Raw genomic sequence first — 22,687 nt, 5'->3', positions numbered from 1 at the left:
TTGCCAGAAGGGAGGAATATTCTTATTTTCTTCTGAGGGCACCATACAAGATCCCGTTCTGACCTCTGTTAAAGTTCGTGCCTTACACTTCATGCCTGATGGTGGATTCGTCATACGCGACATTGATAACAGGATTTTCTTGTACTCGGAACTTTGTGAAAAGCTTGTTGTAACGTTTGGGACCATGTCCGATACGGGAGATTCGTTTGGAGGTCTCACTGTAGGCAAGGATGGGCTAATCTTCGTAGGCTACAATAAATGCAAGAAAATACAGGTATTTAAGCCAAAAGGGGGGAAGGCAATTAAAGAGATACCGTGTAACGGATTTGTACCCGCGCAGATTTTTGCGATGACATCCAGTCAAGCGATTGTCTTTAAGCATTTTGGGAAAGAGGTACACGTGATCGACGATGTGTCCGGTGCTTGCATTCATAGCATCAGCAAGGCTGATGAAAACCCTTACCCTGCTGTGTGTCAGGATGATTCAGTCATCATTGCATGGGTTAAGCACGATCAGGGTCTGCTGAGTATCGTCAAGTACACAAAAGAGCTGACCTACATCAAAAACATTCTCACTGACTTCAAGATCATGACACCAAATCTCGCATGGTGTCATTTGCAAGAATTCAAGACGGGAGAGATTGCTTTCTGCACTCTTGATAGGCTCTACATCTTCCATGAGACATGGAAGTAAATTTCAGTTTTGCAGATGAAACGTGAAGTTTAACAAACTTACAAACCCAAACAATTAAGATTATTATTCGGTGAAGTGGACAAATGCATGATATCAATAATATTTACTCTTGCCTGGTATATAGCAGTGCACAAATTGTTATCTTTATACTAATCACGACCAGGTCTATAGTATAAACCTATACGAGTTCAAGTTATGTTTGTGCAATGAATCACAGGATACAAAAGGCAAGAGAAAATACAAAGAAAATACAATAATGAAATTTAAATCATGGTGACTTTTTGAGAAAGCATATAGCTCTTATTGTCAATTTCATACCAATAGCATGTAAGAAAGGAGATTGAATTTAATTTAAAATGTGGAATCAATTACCTTTATCACCGTCAAATAAGAAACACTTTTTTCATAACTTTTTGAGTGAATACACCTTTAGACCTCCGCCTCAATATCAAAAATTCAAAATCAATATTTTTTAAAGTGGATATTGGTCTTTTCATTAAATTGGCAAGGATTGAGATGATGTTATCGAACTACTAAAAGAGTGATATTTATATTATAATCCATCATATTTGTACTTTCGTCTTGAAACTCATTATACAATTTGTTTTGATAATGTTTGTTTGAAAGCCAGGCACAGGAAGGAAGTGGGTGAAAATAGAAGTGTTATACACTCAAACCTGTATATAAAGGTTGTTCAAAGGAGATAAGAAAAGTGGTCTTTATTGGCAGTTGATCTTTGTGTACAGGTTCCATTTACTTTTCAATAAAAATTTTATTCTTTAAAGGAAACAGAAAATGTGCTCTTTCTAAACATGTGGATGTAGGTGCTTATAAAGCATATTTCACTGTATATTATTATATACCTTTAATATTAAGAACAAATTATTATTGTCCACTGGTTGATTCTTCTTTAAGCTGTGATGTTGATTATTATTTAAGTGGAAATTTATGGTGATGAACGGTAGATGTAGAATTATTATATTTTTAACAGATATGCACAATTTTTTAATATTGTATTTCTAATATGCAAGCTTTGGCAAGTTTAAAATGTTACTTTTAGTTAACAGATATGCAGTTTATTTTGATAATAATCTTATTTTTTTCCTTTCATGGCATCTTATTATATTCACAGAAATATTTCTATATTTGATTGTTTGCTTGTATATTTGTAAAATTGCAATTAACTGTGAATTTAGAGAAAAATGCCAATTGTTATGCACTGTGTAAAATATGTGTTATAAAATTCAACATCATCTTGCATTGACAAGATTGTGTTTACAACGAATGTTCAACGAATTTCAGATACCTAAATTCATGTTTGTTTAGCAATTGTTTGTACAGAGAACTGTGACCATTAGGTATATTTGAAAATGTTTTCCATGTTTTTGTTCTATTTTATTAATTTTGAGAGAAAGTTTTTTCTTTACTTTTATTTTATTTGTAATGAGATAAATGGTATTTTAGTGTGTAATATTTCTGTATTTGTTTATGCTGAAGGCAACTATAAAACACCCCCTCTTTGTTAGATGATTTTGTTGTGAACAGTATTTTGTTATTTTAAAGATATTATTTTTAAGTATTATTTTTGCCATTTTTATGGAAACTTTCCTGCTGACTCTCTCTCGTGCCATGCTACTTACAATAAACTTTATCTGAGACAATCTCTAAACAGAGTCTGACTATGTGTTACTACTTATGAATGCATTTCCGTTATGTGTGTGGGTATCTTGTCGTAATTTTTTCATAGTGATGAAATGATTAGCTATGATTATTTAGATAGTAATTATTATTCATTTTTTGTCTTCTTTAAAGGCATTGTTTAATAATGTTTCAAGTTTTACAAATCTGAGATGCTTTGCCTTGAGATGTGTTATCAGTTTCTGTGATTTGGTGTAATATTTGAAGCCCTAACAAAATTGCACTACAAAATGATCATGAAGTGCTTTAAAAAAGTAAAATTCTTTGAGTGACCGGTTTTACCATTCTCAATTTCCCAATAGACTGTAGTGTTATAAAATAACCATTGGAAAAACGGTTTTTGAAATTTCCAAATTCAATCATAAATATCTTGATAATCAAACATGTGATTGGCTTGTAAAAGTCATGGGATTCATTTCTAACCTAAAGGTTTATAAATATGATTGCAGCATGAGCTAAATCCAGGATTTTGTTTAGAATCAGAGGCAAAGTTACCTAATACCTTTACAAGTAGGTTAGTCCCAGAACCACAAGGGCGTGCTTTACAAGGAAGCCCTGCAGCATGCATTTATTTTAATTATAAATTGGTTTCATGATGAATAATAGAAACATTATATTGCTGTTGTTGAAATAAAACAAAGAAAAGCACTGTAATTTATGAGGAGCATGTTTTCTGTTTGGAGCCAGAAAGGCATTAACTCATAATGGTATATACTTTTAATATACTTTTACTTCTGGCTCTCAGCATTATGATTTGTAAATTGTAAACCTAATTGGTGTATCATGCCAAGGAATATTATTTGATCAGAAAATTAATAGGAAACAAAAGGTGACATTTTTTAATGTACAAGAATTTTTTGTTTTTTGCCTCTCCCTCTCTTTCCTCGTTTATCTCTGTATTTTGCCATCTCTCCATCTCTCATAATAGTCTTGTCCGTTTCTTTGTATTTATGAAATGCTTCATATTCTCTCTCCATCCAAGAGAGATAGAATAATGTACCAAAGAGGGAGTATGAGAGAAAGAGAGAGGGGGAGAGGGAGAAAGAGAGAGAGAGGGGGAGGGGGAGAAAGAGACAGACAGACAGAGAGACAGATAATGAGATACACAAACATAGACAGACAGAGAGAAAGAGAGGTGATGGTGGAGAGGGGTAGGGGGTTTGAAGGGAAGAGAAAAGGAGAATGGATTAGAGACAGAGAAGAGAAAGAGATAGGAAAGAAGGCACTGAGAGCGGGAAAAAAGGAGACCGCAAGACAGAAACCTAATAAAATCGGCCACAACAAAAAATGATAGAAAAATGACAGATTCAAAAACTACTTACACACAATAATTGTTGTACCGAAATGTGTTTTACAGGTGAAATGATAAGTTGTTCATATTGCAGACGACAAAAACAAAATAAAAGAAGGGAAACGTTCTTTGATGAAATAAATCCGAAGCTCCTATTGGTATACCACAAGCACATTCAAGACAAAGACATCTGAGGTGAATGATCAATAACAATGACTGATACAAATAATTATGACCCTAACCAAACGGTAGCAGTACCAGATAGTACCAGTGTTATATTATTCAGTGGCGGATCCAGGGGGGGGCCGAAACGGCCGCGGCCCCCCCTATTGGCGGCGCAAAAAAAAGAGGGAAAAAAAGAAAGGAGAAGAGAAGAAAAAAAGGAGAAGAGAAAAGAAAGGAGAAGAGAAAAGAAAAGAGAAGAGAAAATAAAGAAGAGAGAGAGAGAGAAAGAAAAAAAAAAGAAGATCCCCCCCCCCCCCACCTCACTCCCACTCCGGGGTCGGAGGGGCTGATTTTGTGTTCCCAAAATTTCCGATGAAGGGTTACTTTTCACGCAACAAAGTCCGGCCCGTAATACACACAAATCCGGCCCGCACTGACTCTATATACACACCGAAGATAAAGGGGTGCTTTCAAACTAAGAGAGGAAACATACATGCGCATACCCTAGATAACACTGAGTGGGGGGGGGGGGGGGGGTGGGTGGGAAGGGGAAGTGAAAAGTCGGGTGAGTAAGGGGGAAAGACAAGGAAATGTCGCTAAGTGACAGTAACGACGAATAAGTGAAAAACTGTAATCGGGAGATTTGGGGTCATTCCAGAAGGCTTGGGAAACGATATTGAATAGAGGGGGCCGGGCCGGCCGCATAAAATCTCGAGCCACGGATTCAAAGTTAAACGTTACAAACAGCCCCTGCTTTTTGAAAAAAATTGAAAAGGGCACAATGTTTTGGATGTCTTTCAAATAGAAGCTATATACTTCACAGTCAAATTTTAAATTAACGGTAGGGCCGCTTCACAATTCTTATTTTGCCCTTCATTTGGATTCAGCTCATACCAACTCGCTTGTGCTTATATTTGAACTCATGTAGGTAGTGATAATGGACAGCGGCGGCGATCCTGGGCCCGATAGAGAGACACGTCCCCCCGGAAATTTAGATATATAGCTAGAAAGAAATATACATGTAACGGAAAGAACGTACATATTGGACTAAAGGATTTTCTAGAATGCATAATTTCAGCATTCTACATTGCAAAATCTCGCTTGGTCGCTCCGCTCCGGCCCTCGCCCGATAACACAAAACTAAGATATATGACGCTCCCGGTCGCGATTATTTCATGGTTGGTGTATACATAGATCTTTTTTCCCCTTTCATTTCTACACTGTAAAAAAATAATAGTCGAAATAGCTGAATAAATTTTTACTCAGTGAAATCGAGTTACATTAACGTAAATAATTTAAGTATTGTAATCATTTTAGATAATTAAAAAAAAGCTATGATAGGTTTACATATTGCACGATTTGGTACCCATCTAATCTAACAAGTAAAATCCACTAATCATTCACTACTTCTATTTAAGATTAATCACTAATCACTGACACTACTTCTATTTAAGATTTAATCTACCACCATCACAAACTATTACATACGCTTCAATTCGACACATATTGAAAGGCTCCAAATTGTATATATACCTGATCGTAGCATCTTAAAAGGAAAATTGGTTGACAATTTCCTGAAATATCAAGTTTTGATTTGTTTTGAACTGGGTAACAATTAAAAATTGTCTTGTCTTTGCTTAGCCATGTTAAATGAATTAGTAAATGTTTTAAAGTCCTTAAATTTTCATTCAACCACAAAAAAGAATTGTTTTATTTTAAAAAGAGTTTAATTTGGTCTTAATGAATATTCATAAATTATGTAAATATTTCTATTACACACTGCATCGGTCCTTTCTTTAAAAAGATAAGAATAATCAACATAAATTGTTTGAGTAATACGTATAATTTCTGATTTTGAGTTAAAATTACTAAATTAATACAAGCTGAAATTACTTAAAGTTCTTATGTATTTGATTTTACTTAAATATTCCACGTATGTTCTACTAAATTGAAAGTTTGAGTTAGCAATACTTAAATTTAGTACGTAAGTGGCAAAACTAATGTTTTCAAGTAAATTCTACGTGGAAAAAATACGTAAAAATTACCAATGAACAAATTCTTTTTTACAGTGTACTGATCTAATTGTATGCTATCACAATAATGATTGTTTCATTTCCCCTTTAAAGCATGCGTAGCTAGGGGCGGTAGGGGCAGTAAGAGGACATAGGACGAAAAAAGGAGCAGACAAAGAAACATTTTTGACAAGTCTAAAATGGGACAACAAATCATCTTCTAATTTAATGAATAAATTTAATGAATAATTTAATGAAACGTTAAGCTTCTGCGCTTTGCGCTGGAGGGGAAAACTGAATTCAGAAAAGGATTAAGAGTCGGGAATGGAACAACGAATTATCTTCTTTCTATAATAATTTCATTAAACTATGAAAGGTCAGAGCTGGAAAATGAATTCAAACAAGGATTAAGAATCGAGAATGAGACAACGAATCATCTTCTTTCTCTCATAATTTAATGAAGCGTCAGAAGCTTACGCGCTACGCGCGGGAGGAGGAAAACTGAATTCAGACAAGGATTTAGAGTCGAGAATGAAACAACGAACCATCTTCTTTCTCTAATAATTCAATGAAACGTCAAAGCTTCCGCGCTTCGCGCGGGAGAGGGGGGGGGGGGGACTCAATCCAGACAAGGATTAAGAGTCGAGAACGGTACTCTTTCTCTAATGATTTAATGAAACGTTAAGCTTCTGCGCTTTGCGCTGGAGGGGGTAATCTGAATTCAGAGAAGGATTGAGGGTCGAGAATGGAACAACGAATTATCTTCTTTCTCTAATAATTTCATTACACTATGAAAGGTCAGAGCTTCCGCGCTTCGCACGGGAGGGGGAAAACAAGGAATAAGAGTCGAGAATGGTACAACAAATCATCTTCTTTCTCTAATAATTCAATGAAACGTCAAAGCTTCCGCGCTTTGCGCGGAGGGGGAAAACTGAATTCAGACAATGATTAAGAACCAAGAACGGAACAACGAATCGTCTTCCTTCTCTAATAATTTAATGAAACGTCAAAGCTTCTGCGCTTCGCGAGAGAGAGAGAGAGGGGGGAACTCAATTCAGACAAGGATTAAGAGTCGAGAACGGTACTCTTTCTCTAATGATTTAATGAAACGTCAAAGCTTCCGTGCTTCGCGCGGGAGGGGGTATGGAAACTGATTTCAGACAATGATTAAGAATCGAGAACGGTTCAACGAATCGTCTTCTTTCTCTAATAATTTAATGAAACGTCAAAGCTTCCGCGCTTCGCGCGGGAGGGGGTATAGAAACTGAATTCAGACAATGATTAAGAATCGAGAACGGTACAACGAATCGGTTTCTTTCTCTAATAATTTAATGAAACGTCAAAGCTTCCGCGCTTCGCGCGGGAGAGGGAAGGGGGGGGGACTCAATTCATACAAGGATTAAGAGTCGAGAACGGTACTCTTTCTCTAATGATTTAATGAAACGTCAAAGGTTCCGCGCTTCGCGCGGGAGGGGGTATGGAAACTGAATTCAGACAATGATTAACAACCGAGAACGGTACAACGAATCGTCTTCTTTCTCTAATAATTTAATGAACATTAAAGCTTCTGCGCTTCGCGGATAATGGGGGGGGGGGAGGGGACAGCGAGCTGCCCGAATATGAATTTGTTATATCTTTTCTCGTGTATTTTGGTGATAAATAACACTTTCACAAAATACATATTATCCTCAAATTTTTGCTCGCTCGCTTCGCTCACTAGCCGAATTGTGAAACCAGAAAATTACTTTTTCGGGCAAGAGGCTTCAGCCCCCCCCCCCCCCCCCGATGAAAATGTCAAAACAAAATTACCGGTATGGTGCTTCTAATATGACCTTGTCAGTATTGGTATGTTGAGTTGAAAAACTGTCTGCGCAATTTTCAAATTTCCGGCCCCCCCTATTGGAAAATCCTGGATCCGCGCCTGTATTATTCAGTACAATAGCGGGGATTCCCACTCCCTAAGGGGGAAAAAAGTCAAACTGGTTTGACTTGTACCGGGACTTGTTATGAAGAGAAAGATTGTTGACATAGTTACGTGGGTGAACAGTTCAGTTAAGCAGAAGTATCGCATGTCGCCAAATGTCGGTGGGAATTCCCACTCCGTACAAACAATTATTTGTTTTCATACTTATATAACTCGTTACAATGTGTTATTGCGGACTGAAATATTATCATACACCTCTTATTGGGAGCATAGTCGCCGTTAGAGCTACTATGAAAAATAAATCACAATTTTTTTTTGTCAACTCCCAAATAGTACTCTCATATAGTACTTTTTCAGAGCAACCTTAAAATAGATGGAATATTTCTGATCACGTGACGAGCTCTCAACCAATCAAAGCCAATAAATTTTGTATGCATGATATAATGTGTAATTATGTCTGTTTTTGTTTATGCTGAAGGCACCTTTAAAATACCCCCTCTTGTTGGATGATTTTGTTGTGAACAGTATTTTGTTATTTTAAAGATATTATTTTAAGTATTAGTTTTGCCATTTTTATGGAAACCTTCCTACTGACTCTTTCTCATGCAATGCTACTTACAATAAACTTTATCTGACACAATCTCTAAACATGGTCTGACTATGTACTTCTTCTGAATGAATTTATGTGTGTGGATATACTGTCATAATTATTTCATAATTATGATATTATTAGCCGTGATTAATTAGATTAAATTAATTTTTTTTGTCTTCTGTAAAGGAATTATTTTAACGATGTTTACCCTACGTGATATCAGTGTCTGTGATATGGTGTAATATTAAAGCCCCAACAAAATTGCACTACAAAATGATCACGAATATGAAGAGCTTTGAAAAATAAAAAATCTTGGAGTGACCGGTTTTTACCATACTCAATTTCCCCAATAGACTGTAGCGTTATTTAAAAAAATCATTAGGAAAACTGTTTTTTGAAATTTCAATCATAAATATCTTGATAATCAAACATGCGATTGGCTTGTAAAAGTCATGGTATTCATTTCTGACCTAAAGGTTGGTTGCGGCATGAGCTAAATGCAGGATTTTGTTTAGCATCAGAGGCAAAGTTACCTAATACCTTAAAAACGTAGGTTGGTCCCAGAACCACGAGGGCGTGCTTTACAAGGAAGCCCTCCAGTATGCATTGATTTTATAAATTGTTACATGATGAATAATAGAAACATAATATTGCTGTTGTTGAAACAAAACAAAGAAAAACACTATAATTTATGAGGAGCATATTTTCTGTTTGGAGCCAGAAGGGCATTAACTAATATACTTTTAATGATAGATAGTTAAAGCCCTTCTGGCTCTCAACATATGATTTGTAAATTCTAAACATAATTGGTGTATCATGACACCATGCAAACCCTTCCCTTAAAGGAGGGTGGAGAAGAAAAACATTACAATCAATGAAATTCAACAAATTTAGAATATTATGCCAGTTTAACACTTCATAAACAAGATTCAATTCAATCAATGATTTGAAAATACAACCGACACTAAAAAAACAATCATTTAAACAAGCCTCCACGAGCGACTCGAAGCGAGAATGGGCTAGGGAAGACACGATGCCATCATAATTATGCAGCGATGGAGGTGCTACACAAATTGCCTTAGTTTCCCCTTTTCTAAGAATACTTCCACCTGTGTCATGGAGTGCATTGCTTGTGCATACATGAATACTAATTACATAACTTTCATGAGCACGTATCCAGTATTTTGTCTGCGTATATTTCATTATTTGGTCTGCAATTACCTTTATCTGCTCATGCTCAGACTGCAACTATGAACTGGCTTATTAGCGGCGGTTCTTCCCTTTTACGTCACACAAGTCCCGGATCTAAAAACAAAGTTGCACAGCCAACAAAATATAGAGTTGCAAATTGGTCACTTCAAACGAAGATTTATTGGCTGGATGACAATGTTTGGCTTTCATATTTCATTTATAAGACTCTCTTCTTTATATACATGCAAAATTTATCGAAATCTGACAACATTGTTTTTCTTCTCCGGCCTCCTTTAAAGTTAAAGATAAAGTTGTGTTCTGGCCATGCGATTGCATTGTGAAAGAAACGCTGTGGGGTCGATCAGAAATGGTTGATCGTATAGCATTTAAGTATTGGTGTGTACTGCAAGGTTCTGGAAACATCAAAATGACAAGAAATTTGGCCCAGTTTTGGTAAAGTTACAATTAAGTACTGTACACAGAAAGATGTATATGGGCCTACACAAACATGTGGCATAAAATCCGTCCCGATAATGCTGCTACATGCCATATTTAGAATATGGAGGCATTTGAAGAACCATGCTTTTCAGGGAACGTGTTTTATCTGATGTTCATCCACACTTGCATAATAACAATGATAACACTCACAAATTATTTGTCACCTCTTCCCAGAACTCGACCATCTCTTTAAGTAAGAACAATATGTACAAGAGTTAATTTATTGTTTGCCTCTCCCTCTCTCTTTTTTTTCCCACCTGTATATTGCCATCTCCCCACTCTCATAATTATATTCTTGTCTTGTCTGTTACTATGTACTTATGAAATGTTTCATATTCTCTCTCTCCATCCAAGAGAGATAGAGGAAAGTAACAGAGAGGGAGTACAACAGACAGAGAGAGAGAGAGATGGAGGTAGACAAACAGACAGATGGAGAGCGAGAGACAGACACAGAGAGAGAGAGAGAGGGAGAGACAGAGAGACAGACAGACGGACAGAGAGAAAGAGAGACAGACATACAGACAAAGAGAGAGGGATGGCGGGTAGGGGGTAAAGAGAGTTTGAAGGGAAGTGGGTGAGAGAGAAGGATAGAGAGGGAGAGGGGGAGAGGGGGGAGGCTGAGGAGAGTTAGGGAGGAAGGAAGGCATGGACAGTGAGGGAGGAAAAAAAAAAGGAGACCGTTAGACAGAACCCTAATAACATCGGCCACAACAACAATGATAGAAAAATTACAGATCGAAAAGTACTTACACACATTATTATACCGAAATGTGTTTGGCAGGTGAAAGGGTAAGTGTTCATGTTGCAGCTAGACGAAAAACATACAAAGAAGGGAAACGTTCTTTGATGAAATAAATCCGAAGCTCCTATTGGTATACCACAAGCACATTCAAGACAAAGACATCTGAGGTGAATGATCTATAACAATGACTGATACAAATAATTATGACCCAAACTAAACAGTACCAGTACCAGAAAGTACTTAATATCCAGTACAGTAGCGGGGAATTCCCACAAGCTCACTGGTTATAACGAGAGAGATTGTTGAAGTGCTTAACGGTTCATTTATTAATAAGCAGAATTATCGCATGTCGCTGAATGTCGGTGGGAATTCCCACTCTCTACAAACAATTATTTGTTTTCATACTCATATAACTCGTGACAATGTGTTATTGCGGACTAAAACATTTTCATTCACCTCGTATTGGAAGCATAGTCGCCGTTAGAGCTAATTCGTAACGTGAGTTCCAAAGAAGAAGCGTTAAGTAATTTCATATTGATGAACCGGGTATGCCCTATTAATCGTGTAATGCATTATATTTCGTGATTTTCAGTGCAATACTAGCCTGCAAAGTATTCACAAAAATGTTTGACACGTTTGATTGAGTTGGCCAATTAATTCACCGATGTTTTTTGTTTTCCCTGTAGGTCGTGTGCTTGAGTTGTCAATGATGGCTACTAATTCGTTAAAGCAGACTGTCCGCAAGACTCTGCAGTGTCCTCTCTGCCTGAGCTTCTTCAAGGAACCCAAGATCTTGACCTGCTCCGTTACCTTCAGCAAGGGTTGTCACGAGACTCTCCTCGAGTCTCATCGGAACAAAGACGTTCTGTTGTGTCCTACATGCAGGGGGAAGACTTCACTTACAGGCGTACATGAAACTACGCAAAAGAATAACGTCAACGAACTTGCATCTGAAGCGGATGCAAAGATATGCGACGTTGACAAGTATGTTACATTCGTTGCAGACCAGCGTAAATGGATGCATAACGTTAAGGAACAACTCAAGGATGAAATAGATGCGGCTTTTGAGGAATCAGTTAAGAAGTTGAAGGAAAGAAAAACGGTGTTGAAAAATGAAGTTGATCACCAGCTAGGGGAACTTGAGACTTCATTGGGAGACATGGAGGAGTCAGGTCGTAAGCAGATAGACCAGATTAAGACAGCTCGGGACTTGGTTAAGAATGGTCTCAGTTTTCCTCTCCAGACAGAGGTTCTGACCTCACATAAGGCGATGTGTCATGAGATGCAAGAGCTTCTAAGCCGGATTGGGCCCGATGAGGAGCTGCCCAGACGAACTGCTGAGGAAGGTGGAAGAATTGTCTTCAGGGGTGAGGGATCAGATGGACTCCAGTTGGGCCAGCTTCGACAAAAGGAATTAAAATGGGTTCTGCGCACGGACGATCCGCTGCCTGTTGGAAACATCATGAACGGAATGGCAATATCACCAAACAATGAGATGGCTGTTGGTTGCCAGAAGGGAGGAATATGTTTATATTCTTCTGAGGGTATCATACAAGATCCCGTTCTGTCATCTGTTAAAGTTCGTGCCTTACACTTCATGCCTGATGGTAGATACGTCATACGGGACACTAATAACAGAATTTTCTTGTACTCAGAGCTTTGTGAAAAGCTCGATGATATAAAGTTTGAGACAATGGCTGGTGCGAGAGGTTCGTATGGCGGTCTCACTGTTGGCAAGGATGGGCTAATCTTCGTAGGTTACGAGGTAGACAACAGAATACAGGTATTTAAGCCAGAAGGGGGGAAGGCAATTAGAGAGATAACGTGTAACGGATTTATACCCGCGCAGATTTTTGCGATGACATCCAGTCAAGCGATTGTCTTTAAGCATTTCGGGAAAGAGGTACACGTGATCGACGATGTGTCCGGTGCTTGCATTCATAGCATCAGCAAGGTTGATGAAAACCCTCACCCTGCTGTGTGTCAGGATGATTCAGTAATCATTGCATGGGTCAAGCACGATCCGGGTCTGTTGAGCATCGTTAAGTACACAAAAAAGCTGTCCTACATCAAAAACGTTCTAACTGACTTCAAGATAATGACACCAAATCTCGCATGGTGCCATTTGCAAGAATTCAAGACGGGAGAGATTGCTTTCTGCACTCTTGATAGGCTCTACATCTTCCATGAGACATGGAAGTAAATTTCAGTTTTGCAGATGAAACGTGAAGTTTCACAAACTTACACAACCCAAAAACAATTAAGATCTGTATTAGGTCAAGTGGAAAAATGTACCATATAAATATTGTTTACTCTTGCCTTGTATAGCAGTGCACAAATTGTTATCTTTATACTAATCACGACCAGGGGGGTGTTTCACAAAGATCCCAAGTCAAACTTAACTCTAAGTTGGACTTAAATATTATGGAGAGTCATTTGTAGCCTTAAAATAAAATATATTCAAAAACGAAAATTCAAGCATGTTAGACTTTTTATAAATTCCACACCAAGAACATGAAATCTCCTTGATAATAGAAAATATGAATGATATGACTCTACATTTTATGCCTTTTAAAATAACTTTTACAAAATATTTTCATAGATGATAATGGCTTTCCATAAATTTGAGTCCAACTTAGAGATAAGTTTAACTTAGGATCTTTGTGAAACACCCCCCTGGTCTTTAAACCTATTCGGATTCAAGGCAAGTTCGTGTAATGAATCACAGGATACAAAGGGGCAAGAGAAAATACAAAGAATATACAAAAATAAATTTAAATTATGGTGACTTTATGAAAAAGCATATCGACATTTATACTAACAATTTTTATACGCGTATTTTATAACTTTTTGAGTGTATATACAATCCTTTATACCTCCGCCTCAGTCATTTCAACATTCATTATTCTTGAAGAGGATATAAGTGTTTTTCATCAACTTGGCAAGGATTACGATGATGTTATCACACTACAACCATGCATTATGGTTCAAAGTAAGGCCACACAGAGGATTTTTTTTCTGGTGGGGACCGGGTGAAAATGCAATGATTGATTGAGAAGGAAAAAAAAGAATTTTCTTTGTTTTTTTTGTTATTTGTGGGGGCTACCCTAACCCCCGCTACGTACAGTCATGATTCAGTGGCAAAGCAATGGCCTCGTAACTGTGAGGCCCAAGGGTAAAAACTGTGTCAATCAGCTATTTTAGTGCCCTGTCAGTTATGACTTAAGGGCGTAGGTCCCATAGTAAATAAGCATAGTAGCATTCACAGCCTTTAGCAGTCAAGCAAAACAAACGCTCGCCAATTATTATTAAATAAAATCTGAGAATGTATACTATTATTGAAATTTGTTAGGAATAATTCATTGTCAAAATCATTCCATAAATTTGTGTTTTAAAAAATCATTCCACTTTTATGACCAACAGTATAGTTCCAAAGAAATGGAAGATTTCTAAAATAGTCACTTTACACAAAAAGGTGATAGATCAATCCCGGGGCTCGCCGAGAGCGGGCATGCGTAGGTTTGAGTAGGTATTAAGTATGTTGAGACGGTTTATGTATATTACGTAAATTGATATAATTATGTAAATTATATTTTTATACATTGAGACGGTTTGTGTATATTATGTCAATTGGTATAATTATGTAAATTATATTTTTATACATTGAGACGGTTTGTGTATATTATGTAAATTGATATAATTATGTAAATTGTACTTGTATAATTGAGACGGTTTGTGTATATTATGTAAATTGTATAACTATGTAAATTTTATTTTTATATATTTTCTTATATATTTTTTAATATACAATTTTGTTAATATATATTTGAAACTCCGGCCTACGATATATATTATACAAATAATACACAGCAGTGCGGGCATTAGTAAGAATTACCCACCCACGGTACCTTTGTAACAGTCTAACACGCCCGAGGCGATAGCCGAAGGTGTTTGGACTGTTTCAAAGGTACCGAGTGTGGGTAATTTATGCCCGAATAAAATGATGTGTATTATTTGTTTTATAAGATGATATTTTATTTGTTTTTTATAAAATGAGGTTTTATAATATTATTTTACTAATGACCGGCCATTAGTATTCATTAATGACCGGTAATTAGTAAAAGCTACGTGTTAGCTGACTTTTCCTCGGCTTTTAATACCATTGATCCTATGTGTTTGAAACAGAAACTTCAGGTCTTGGGGGTCCATCCAAGTTTATGCTCATGGGTTCTGAATTTTCTAGTGAATAGGGAACAGAGGACGAAAGTTAACAATTCGCAGTCTGATTTGATTACAACAAATGTAGGCGTCCCCCAAGGATGTGTACTCTCTCCTTTTTTGTTTAGCGTTTATACTAGTGACTGTAAGATGGAAAATGATTCCTGTACTATTATTAAATATGCAGACGATACAGTAGTCATGGGTCTGATATGTCAGAATGATGAAAAACCATACAGAGATGAAGTAACTAAGTTTGTAAATTGGTGTCAAGGAAACAATCTGGTCTTGAATATAGTAAAAACAAAGGAAATGATCATAGATTTCAGAAAGCAGAAGAACGACATAATTCCATTAACTGTTCATGATGAGGATGTTGATATTGTCACCGAATACAAATACTTGGGAGTTCACATTGATAGTAGTATGTCATGGGACATGCATGTTAGGAAAACATACTCGAAGGCAAACCAGAGGTTGTACTTTCTTAGGAAAATGAATATGTTTGGTGTGAGTAAAGATATCATGAAGCTTTTTTATAGCTCAGTCATTCAATCTGTGATTACATACTGCTGTGTTGTTTGGTTTTATTCTCTGAGGGTTCAGGATAGAACAAAGCTGGGAAGGGTTATTAAAGCAGCAAAGAAAATAATTGGCAGAGATGTTGAATGTCTGGGAGACATAGTTGACGAGCGCATTTTGACACATTTTAAGAAACTTGTTAAGGACCCCTCACATCCTCTTAACCAAGTAGTGATTTTTAATGAGTCTGGTAGGGCACGTCAGATACGTGTAAGAACAGAAAGATTTCGTAGAACATTCGTACCCTATGCAATACGTCTGTTCAACACCACCCAACGACGCTGAACAAGATAACAATTGATTTTAAATTTAAATTTAAATGAATCAGCCATTTTTTGTTTCCCTTTCTTTTTAGCATGGGATCATCGACGGGCGCGTGCCGGGTTGTTGAACACGTTACCAAGTAAAAAATGGTTGGCATTGTAGCCACCTGGCATGCGCCCGCCGAATTTTCCATGCATTTCAACACGTAGCTTTTTCTTATTTCAGTAAAAAAAAATTTTTGTTTTTTTGTTTTGTATTTGGTTTTAAACGAATCAGCCCTTTATTTCTAGCTCGGGATCTCGACGGGCGTGTGCCGGGTTGTTGAACATGATATCCATATCAACATTGGATGTCATGGTAGTCACCTGGCATGCGCCCGCCGACTTTTCCATGCTTTTCAAAATGTATAATTATATTCTTGTGATTTTTCGTACCCATTAATGGTGATTTATTATCTCTTGTTATAACTCTTGTATTTGGTCTTAATGAATCAACCTCTAGTTCTAAGCTCGGGATCCTCGACGGGCGCGTGCCAGGTGGCTGAACATGTTTTCCAAGTTAACAACAATGGTTGGCATGGTGGCCACCTGGCATGCGCCCGCCGCTATTTCCATGCCTGCATTCAATACACAACACGTACTAGTGCCCATTGAATATGTGGTGATTTCTGATTTAGTAGTTCTTGTAATTGGTCTTGAATGAATCCGCCCTTTATTGTTTAGCTTTTTAGCTCGGGATTCTCGACGGGCGCGTGCAGGGTTGCTGAACTTGTCTCCAAGCTAACAACAATGGTTGGCATGGTAGCCACCTTGCATGCCCCCACCGACTTTACCTTGCATTGTACTTAGGAGTTGGTTTTTTTTTTTTTTTTTTTTTTTTTTTTTTTTTTTTTTTGTGTTCTTTTCCTTTGAGCAGCAGCAGTGCAGCTGCCCTCCCACTACACCTTAATATACCATGTACTTTCTCCCTCTTTCCTTTCTTTTCTAACTCTCGCTTACCTTCCTCTAATTCACCTTCTTCTCTCCTTCTCTCTCCTTTTCTTTCTGTTACTCTCCTTTCTTTTCCCCCTTCTTTCTTTTCACCTTCTCTATCTCTTTCTCTATCTCTTCCTTATGTCTTCTTCCATTTATCCTTATGTTTTATGTAATTCGTATTCTATGTATACATGTTATTCATTTCATACTTTTGTATTCTGTATGCATTTGAATATTTTGGTATTATTGTACTTATATTGTAAATTTGTTATAAGTTATGTAATGTTTATGCAAATGTTTGATTATGTATATGTATCACCTGGAAGGCAAGTTTCTTCATTCTTCGGAAGAAGACAATAAAATTCTATACTATACTATACTATACTTAGGCAACATAAATACCTGGTCACGTGTACGTTCTCAACCAATCATTTTATTAGAATCCGCTTCATCATCTTATAAATTGCATTAACATTTTTTCAAAATACCTTTCTTATCGCGCCATTTCAAATTATCGACGATCGTCTTCATTGCAATATATTGAACCTATTCTTTACAAGCTTTGCTTTTTATTAGGTTTCTTCATATTTCACTATCAAATAAATATATTTGTCTTGTTAAAGCTGTTAAGTAACTAGATCAATAACTAAATTTGTATCGTGTTTGTATCTAATTTCCTTTCGCGTGATTATAATTTACAAAGAGCTGTTTTATATTGTCATATCGTATGAAATATGGAGACAATAAACTAAAACTTACAATAAACTTTATCTGAGGCAATGACTGTGTACGTCTTATGAATTTATTTTTCTTCTGTGTGTGGGTAGATTGTCATTATTTCATAATGATGAAAAATTGATTAACCATAGTTATTTGGATAGTAATTTAGAAGTATCGTTATTTATTCATTAATGTCTTTTTTCAGAGTAGGTTAGTGCCAAACCACAAGAGCTTGCTTTATAAAGGAGCCCTGTAGCATGTTTTGATAATGTTAAAGGTTACGTGATGATAACGGTGCAAAAGAATGTGATGATTTATCTGTTTACAGCCATAGGGTATTAACTCATTACACTTTAAGAAAGTGTTAACACCCTTATTTTGGCTTTGAATAGATGATATGAAAAGCATAAATAAAAATAAAATAAAAAAGGGTGACATTTAGAATTTAAGTAAGTACATTACAAGTTTTATTTCAGTTCAAATCCATAAAATCACATTTTTAGGAAAGTATAAAATACAGATCATAATAAACAGAGAACACACACAAATTGAAACATGTTTAGAAATATACCAGAAATATAAAAAGTTAATCAATAGAAATGAATCGAGGCAGTCCCTGTTATAAACAACTTTCAACAATGATTGCCTATAGAAGATATAACTATAACGGAACGGTGTACACAACATATAGTAGACGTATTAACAATTAACATGCATACATTACTATTGATTTAAAAACAGATAAAGTATTTATTAATGTTTGATTTTAAAGAGTTAACAAAAAGTAGAATCACGGATATCTCTGGGGAGAGAATCCCAACTATTGGGTCAGTGTGTCTAAAAGTAAACAAAGAACTTGTTGATGGACATTTTATCAATCAAATAATTATCAGGATTTCTAGTATCATATAATTACGAACAGATTGTTTAGATTTTATCATAGTGGCAAGATTAATCGGCAGTTTGTCAGTTTTATGTTTAAAAACTAAGTGATTTACGATATTGATTCAACCGATATTTGACAACTTTAGTTGTTGAAATAATGGTTTTTCTTGTTACTATTATTTTGTGCCTCTTGTTTTCTTCTTTGTAATACCATGGCTCCTGCTTCTCTCTCTCTCTCTCTCTCTCTCTCCCTCCTTCTCTCTCTCTCTCTCTCAATTATTTCAGACTTGTCCATTTCAGTCAAATGGTATTCCAATACGATTTATATATTCTCTCCTTCCAAGAGAGATAGAACAATAAAAGAATCACACAGAGAGAGGGAGTGTGGGGAGTTTTGAAGGGTAGAAAAAAGGGAATGAATCGGATCGAGAGGGCAGGTGAGGGGTAGTGAGAGAGAGAGAGAGAGAGAGAGATAGAGAAAGAGAGAGAGAGAGTGAGAGAGGGAGGGAGAGATCGGGAGGGATCGGGAGAAAAGGAGACCGCCAGACAGCACCCTAACAAAATCGCCCCCTCCTCCAAATGATGATGATGATAGAAAAATATAAGAGACAAAAGCTAGTTACACAATGATTATCATGCACATTATCGTAACGAAATGCGTTTTACAGGTAAAAGGAAAAGTGTTCATGTTGCAGACGAAAAAAATAGAATTAAAGAAGGGAAACGTTATTTAATGAAATAAATCCGGAAGTCGCCCCGTGCTCCCCATGATAAACTAGACATGATATCCTCTGACTGAAGGAATGTCAACATCTTTTGAAATTTTATTCCATCTTTTGAAATTTGAGGCTCTCACAATTATTGTGCATGTAGGAGATGGATACAGTGAAGCCAGGCGCAGTTTTCGCGGAAGATATCCCCAAAGAAATGGTCTGAAATTTAGACTGGATAAACAAGTCTGACGCGAAAACCCCGGCGGCTTTAGAATAGCGTGCTTTCGTGGACAATAATGTGAAGTAAACAAAATAATTAGTAAGTCAGATATAGAATGTGTCTATAGGCCTCGACATGAAGCGCCATCGTTTTATTTATCCATCTGTTTAACAGAGTGGGGTGTGGGGTGGGGAGGGGGTATTAGAGATTTCGTTCCGCTTTTCGCCTGTTTATTATTGGCCTATTCAGCACCCCTCAAACTAAAAGATCTGTCTTGTTGATAACAATTTAGACGAAGAAACGCAATAAATTATAATATAACCTCTGTCTAATTTAAACCGTTTCTGAAAGAGTTGATTTATGAAGGTTTAATCCGAATTGATAGACCCCTATTCCTTTCTTTTATTTGATTACGCGCCAAAGGTATTGATATGAAGTTTCAAGGATTCTATATAAATCCTTTTTTTTTTCTTCATTCAATTATTTTTCTTTTCTCCTACTTTTTTAATATAGATATTTCTCTCCCCTTCTCCTCTCTCATCTTTTCTTTTGGTCTTGTTTCTCTTTCTTTTCTCCATGTTTCTACCGTCGCCCCCCACCCCTTTAGGCCTAAAATAAAAACTTGTTGCATTGCCCTTTGCGACCTACCCAAAAATCTGAAAATCTACGGTCGGTATTTTAATTTTTTTTTTTTTTAACCGTTTTTTTTTAGATTTTTTTATATTAATGAATACAAAATAATATGTATTTTGTTTGTTTAAATGGGTATAAATGCATAAAATCAAATTATTCCGAAATTCTCACTCCTGCAAACCATAGATAATTATAAGGTGAAAAAGATATCAATGGAATGATCACGCTGAAACACATGTATCAAAGCATTAAAAACTTAGAAATATCAGCCAAAAGAGGGCGGGGAAAAAACGGGAAAAAACACAAAACATTCAAATCGGAAAAAATATCGGCCCAGAGAAGGCGACAAAAAAAAAGTTTAAAAAAATAATAACTTTTCCGACCGACCGACCCATGTTTTGGCACCCAAAGGGCAAAGCAACAAGTTTTTATTTTAGGCCTTATAGATTGACAAAAAAGGGGGATGGTCTAATCGGCCCTGACCTTGATCCGCCACTGATACCTGACGAATATTACTCATAATATCATAATATGGAATCATAATATGTAATTAAAATTTGATATGTTTCTGACTTTCTCTGAGACTTAATGTTGGACATGAAACAATTTTGTTTGTACCGCTGAAATTTGTACCTTTGATTTTTTTTACCCCTGACATTTTTACCTGTGACATTTTTTAACTCTGACATTTTTACCTCTGACATTTTTAACTCAGAAATTTTTACCCCTGACATTTTTACCTGTGACATTTTTAACTCTGATATTTTTAACTCCGACATTTTTACGTGGCACCGAAACAAAATGCTTCCACTTTTCTCGTATCATTTCCGCCTTTAAGATTTTGTCTTCGTTGTCTTCGAGGGTGATATAATATTATCAGGACGGGGATGGAGTGTGGAGTTTTGTGTGGTTGGTCGAAGATGGTGGTGGAGAGTGTCACAATACAGGGTGAAAATATATTATCCATAGTACGGTCAAACCTGCTTTAGCGACCACCTGTATAGAAAAACCACCTGCCTATACAAAGGCCACATTTGTTGTTTCCCTTGAAAAATGGTTTCTCATTGAAACATGTACTAAAGGAATTACCTATACATAAATACCACCTGTCTATAAAGACCACTTTTCTTGTCTCCCTTGGGTGATCTTTATAGACAGGTTTCACCGTATAACCGTTTGACGGGAACGGAAGACGGTTATGTTCGGAAAAGCATCCCCAAAGAGTGAATGAAATATCGTGAAAATTAGTATTCTTTTGGAAACTGTCCAACCTTACAGTATGTTTTGCCAAGTGTATTGATTGATTAATGTATACTTATTTTAATGATTACAAACATAATTGGCCCAAATTCACAAAGGAGGTTTAAATTTTAACCCATGGTTTAACGCGTCATAATTATGACGTCATACCGGCGAACTTAGACCGTGGGTTATCATTTTGCAATTCACGAAGGAGGTTTAGATTTAATCCACGATTTAACGCGTCATAATTATTATGACGTCATATTGTTAGCCTGTTCAGAGGGGTTGTTTAAACTAATTTAACCCACGGTTTAACGCGTCACATGACGTCACACCGGCGAGCTTTAGCTTTCTAGCGCAGACGATCGTACAGATTTTGTTGACAAGTTCATGGTGAAACGAAGTGAAGAGACCTTCACAAAGTTGCTGTTTTTTCAACTGTGATAGCCTACTGTACTCTCTAAGATGATCACATGAAATCATACATATAGGATAAAGGGTTCATCATGCTTGAACTGACGTCCTTGTACGTAAAAACATGTTCTTTATACAATATCATGGAATAGACTGGTGAAGTGTGACGTCATCAACAAATCTATTTTTAGAATTTCTCAATTTTTTCTTCATTTTCCGAAAGAGCATCAAAAATATTGTCCAAATGTCGAAACCAATTGAATATGTTAAGTATTGGCTGAGATATCGGAACTCAGTGTTATATGCTCTGGCCTGAGTTCCCATAGAACATATATTTAGATGGTCATATCTCAGCCAATACTTAACATATTCAATTGGTTTTTGACATTTGGACATTATTTTTGATGCTCTTCGGAAAATGAAGAAAAAAAAAATTGAGAAATTCTAAAAATAGATTTTTATGACGTCACAGCTTCGGTACTCTATAGTGGTTGGTCAACAAAAATATGAAAGAGAGTAAGATATAGGGAAATTGAGTGGAAGGAGTTGCGTTCAGATAGTATCAAGCAGGCGCGGATCCAGGATTTCTTAGGGGAGGGGGCCCAACTTTTTTTTTTTTTTGCTCCCGAAAATTTGAAAATCGTGCCGGCCAAAAAGTCGCTCAGTGGGGGGGGGGGGGGGGGGGGGGGGGGGGGGGGGGGGTAAGCGGACATTTTTTTTTTTTTTTTGTTGGAGTCCCAAAAAAATCGCAACGACTCAGCCAGCCGAAAAGTCGCTCAGTGGGGGGGGGGGGGGGGGGGGGGGGGGGGGGGGGGGGGGGGGTAGAGAGCACAATTTTTTTTTTTTTGGTCCTCGAAAATTTTAAAATTTGCACCCCCCCCCCCCCCATTGAGCGCCAGGGGGAGGGGGCCAACCCCCAAAAAGGTTAAAATCGCGTGATTTTGCATGATTTTTTTTCTCAAGGGGGGGGGGGCCCGAGGGGCCCGGGCCACTGGTCCCTGGATCCGCCACTGGA

This window comes from Strongylocentrotus purpuratus, unplaced genomic scaffold (assembly GCF_000002235.5).
Source record: "Strongylocentrotus purpuratus isolate Spur 01 unplaced genomic scaffold, Spur_5.0 spur5_scaffold_2, whole genome shotgun sequence".
Taxonomy (NCBI): domain Eukaryota; kingdom Metazoa; phylum Echinodermata; class Echinoidea; order Camarodonta; family Strongylocentrotidae; genus Strongylocentrotus; species Strongylocentrotus purpuratus.
The sequence above is the reverse complement of the archived record's forward strand: the minus strand, read 5'-3'. Positions refer to the sequence as shown.